The 3,890-nt window shown below is 48.3% G+C and overlaps 1 pseudogene; it reads left to right on the forward strand.

Moving 5' to 3' along the window:
• Nucleotides 1-2,167, forward strand: part of LOC128307579 (uncharacterized) — a 6,645-nt pseudogene extending 4,478 nt beyond the window's left edge.
• The last annotated feature ends 1,723 nt before the right edge of the window (nt 2,168-3,890 follow it).

Genomic DNA, 3,890 nt, shown 5'->3' on the forward strand with positions numbered 1-3,890 from the left:
TCGGCCAGTTGCTCGTTCGTACGCACCAATCTATAAATATCAGAGTAACTCACACCCTGAGTTGGCCTCACCTCAATCACATCAGGCCGCTTGCGTAGCTTCTTCACCGGGCTCCTGTTGTTTAACAGTTGGCCTTTCAGCTGCCACTGCTGCTGATGCTGTCCAGCCACTCGGTTACCTTGCTGGTTCCCTGGCTGGTTCACTGGCTGATTCGTCCGCGGCTGCACCTGCTGCGGACGCTGCTGCTGTTGCTGCTGGGCTGGCTGCTGGCGTGCCGACTTACGGCGCACCACCTCGGCCCAGGAGCCGCCTTCCTGGTCCGGAGACGGCACCACCGTAGCCGTCACCGCACCCACTGCCTGCTGCTGCTGCTGCTGATGTTGTTGCAGCTGCGACTGCGCAGCCACCAACTGCGTCAAGAGCCCGGAGACCATCTCCCGCTCCTTTCGATTCTCATCGCGCAGGTACTGGACCTCATGGCGATGACTCTCTTGCAGCTCCGCTAAGTCCTTGCGGAACTGCTCCGCTTGCTCCGTCATTTGTGCTCTGAGGAGGGCCAGTTGGTCCTCCAAGCGCTCGATGAGCTTTTCCATCGACACAACCGACGCTGCTGCTACGGCTGTGCCAACTCCACTCGTTCGGCCAACACCACTCGTGGCTGTGGCCTTTCCTTCCGTAACTCGACTAAGCATCACCACCGGTTTCGAACTCACCGGTGGCCGGCTCTCGGTCGATCCCGACCGTGACCGCAGGATCCGACTACTGTACGACATCGCCAGTCCAAAGGAGTCCGCGCTTTACGCTGGATTTACTCCCCCTCCACGGGGGGACGCCAGCAGCGGACCGCCACGATGATCGCCCAAGAACAAACAAAAACTCCAACAAATTTTATTAAATAAATAAATATGTTTTCAAAAATTTGTTTTCGGGTTCGCTGTCTGCCGTCCTGCTTAAGTCTCCGCTGCGTTGCGTTCGCGCCTAAATGTATACCGTCCGCATACACTGCCTCGGGAGCTTTCGTCGCTACGCGCTTCTCCACCTCGCGGATAGGTGGCGCTGTGGAGCAGAAGCTCTGAGCTGTCACAACGCGTCGCTCGAGCGCACACCCACACGCGACGATCCACCTGACGCCACTCTGCCGCTATTTTGCACGCACTTATTTTATAGTTTTTTGGCGTTTTCTACACTGCCACCGACCGGAATAATGTTCTTCAGTGACGCCACTACTGAATTAACGTTCCACTTAATGTTTTAATCGCCTATTTCGCGTATAAACAGCACTGGTCTGTTCCCATACAAAATGTATGGGAGAGATTTCTTTCGCTTTTATCAGGCGAGCATCGTCCTGTTTCGTTAATATTTCACCATTCAGGGGTAGAAGGCACTAAAAGACACTGATTAAAACACTTTTTGGCCCTTTTCGCAAAGTTTTACACCCGAATTTTCCGCTTTTAACCGGAGCGACACAGAAGCACGTCCGATCACTGCTATGACAGCTGTCACACGCACAGGGATAACTGGCTTGTGGCCGCCAAGCGTTCATAGCGACGTGGCTTTTTGATCCTTCGATGTCGGCTCTTCCTATCATTGTGAAGCAAAATTCACCAAGCGTAGGATTGTTCACCCTTTCAAGGGAACGTGAGCTGGGTTTAGACCGTCGTGAGACAGGTTAGTTTTACCCTACTGGTGTGTGCTGTTTGCCGCTATCTTAACGGAATTCCTGTGCAGTACGAGAGGAACCACAGGTACGGACCACTGGCTCAATACTAGTTCGACCGGACTTTGGTATGACGCTACGTCCGCTGGATTATGCCTGAACGCCTCTAAGGTCGTATCCAATCCGAGCTGATAGCGCTTCTCAAACCCATTAGGTGATCGGAAGCTAGCGGGCTTAACAACCCTCCGAGATCCGTCGGTGCTGCCCCGCGCACACTGACGTCTCATCCCCGCTATAGCACTAGACTGAGCCGCAACGGGCGGGAGCACGCTGCACGTGGAAGTACCTTACCACAGGGAACCCTGGTGGCTGTGTTTCCGTCGACCGTGGATACAACTAGTTTCGACACCTTCGACCGCCCGCAAACGACGGGACTACAGGCTGGGAGCTGCGAGTTGTAGAGATGCGTTCGCATCGATCCTCTCAGGCGACCCATGCTTGCTGGTGCTCGCGTTCACTTTGGGAATGGAGTGTTCGCGAGAGTGATTGTTGTGTTGTGTGTGTACAGTTGGTGCTTGCGTGCACTCCCATAGTGGAGTGTTCGCGAGCTTAAAACGCTAAGTCCCGATTAATACTCTCCTCGCAACATTATGTGCGTGGCTCCACGCCAAGTGGGATTAGCGGTGCGAAACGCGATTGGTAAAGTCGATGGTGATGTGCGTACCAACAGGCGATTTGTTAAGTCAAATGCGATCTGTGGTGCAACAGGCAATGTGTGTTTATTATCAGGTGTTGTTGGAAGTCAATACGATTTGACTTTCAAAAATTTTTCTAAGTCCCGATTTTTTTTCTCGTCGAGTAACTACAATGCACTATTTCTATCGCAGCGGACTTGTTGTTCATGGCCTAAATGATCGCGAACGAACACGTATTCGCAAAAAAATTTTTGTATGAAAAAGTCACCACTCGGGTACCTCCATACAAAAGTACCAAGTTCGGGTCGAGTGGTCGATGGACGTCGAAGGTGAAAATTTTTCATCATCGAAAATTTTTTCCAAAGTTGAAGCAATTGGGCCCTAGAGTATGAAAAGTGAAACCACGGATCGATATGAGAAATAAAAATTTTTGTATGAAAAAGTCACCACTCGGGTACCTCCATACAAAAGTACCAAGTTCGGGTCGAGTGGTCGATGGACGTCGAAGGCGAAAATTTTTCATCATCGAAAATTTTTTCCAAAGTTGAAGCAAATGGGCCCTAGAGTATGAAAAGTGAAACCACGGATCGATTTGAGAAATAAAAATTTTTTGTATGGGAGGGCCCCTGCTAGAACATTTTTCCCAAGTGCGACCATTTTACCCAGTGAGTCAAAAAAAATTTTTTTCACGGTGACTCAAAACTTCAATATTAGACTCCCCTGAGTATGAAAAGTGAAACGAAAATCATTTTTGAGAAGAAAAAAATTTTGTATGGGAGGGCCCCTGCTAGAACATTTTTCCCAAGTGCGTCGATTTTGGGTCGCCGACACAAGCTCGGGTCAAAAAATTTTTTTTTTCACGGTGACTCAAAACATCAATTTTAGACTCTCCTGAGTATGAAAAGTGAAACGAAAATCATTTTTGAGAAGAAAAAATTTTTGTATGGGAGGGCCCCTGCTAGAACATTTTTACCAAGTGCGACCATTTTACCCGGTGAGTCAAAAAAAAATTTTTGTATGGGAGGGCCCCTGCTAGAACATTTTTCCCAAGTGCGTCGATTTTGGGTCACCGACACAAGCTCGGGTCAAAAAATTTTTTTTTTCACCGTGACTCAAAACATCAATTTTAGACTCCCCTGAGTATGAAAAGTGAAACGAAAATCATTTTTGAGAAGAAAAAATTTTTGTATGGGAGGGCCCCTGCTAGAACATATTTCCCAAGTGCGTCGATTTTGGGTCGCCGACACAAGCTCGGGTCAAAAAAATTTTTTTTTCACGGTGACTCAAAACATCAATTTTAGACTCCCCTGAGTATGAAAAGTGAAACGAAAATCATTTTTGAGAAGAAAAAAATTTTGTTTGGGAGGGCCCCTGCTAGAACATTTTTCCCAAGTGAGTCGATTTTTGGGTCGCGACACAAGCTCGGGTCAAAAAAAATTTTTTTTTCATGGTGACTCAAAACATCAATTTTAGACTCCCCTGAGTATGAAAAGTGAAACGAAAATCATTTTTGAGAAGAAAAAAATTTGTATGGGAGG

Source organism: Anopheles moucheti (genome assembly GCF_943734755.1).
Source record: "Anopheles moucheti chromosome X unlocalized genomic scaffold, idAnoMoucSN_F20_07 X_unloc_10, whole genome shotgun sequence".
Lineage (NCBI taxonomy): Eukaryota > Metazoa > Arthropoda > Insecta > Diptera > Culicidae > Anopheles > Anopheles moucheti.